Raw genomic sequence first — 296 nt, 5'->3', positions numbered from 1 at the left:
CCATACTTGTATTTCAACCATCGTCCTCCATACCAAAGAGGCTTTAATCTCTTGGCTTGCTTAATTGCAGCATGTGTCTCATATTCATGGATAACCTGGCAGATAGTGTCCATGGTTCAGTCCACCCCTCAGTCTCAAGCCCATCTGTATGTTGCATCTCTTCCTTGAAGGTGTCATGGGCTGACTGAGCCAGAAATAATTCACCCTTATGTTCCCAATCCAAGTGCACCTGGGCTACTCCAATCCTAGCAGCCTGATCCACTCGTTGGTTGTTCTGATGTTCTTCGGTAGCTCGC

Source organism: Acanthisitta chloris, unplaced genomic scaffold (assembly GCF_000695815.1).
Source record: "Acanthisitta chloris isolate BGI_N310 unplaced genomic scaffold, ASM69581v1 scaffold1205, whole genome shotgun sequence".
NCBI lineage: Eukaryota > Metazoa > Chordata > Aves > Passeriformes > Acanthisittidae > Acanthisitta > Acanthisitta chloris.
This window is presented reverse-complemented; position numbering follows the sequence as displayed.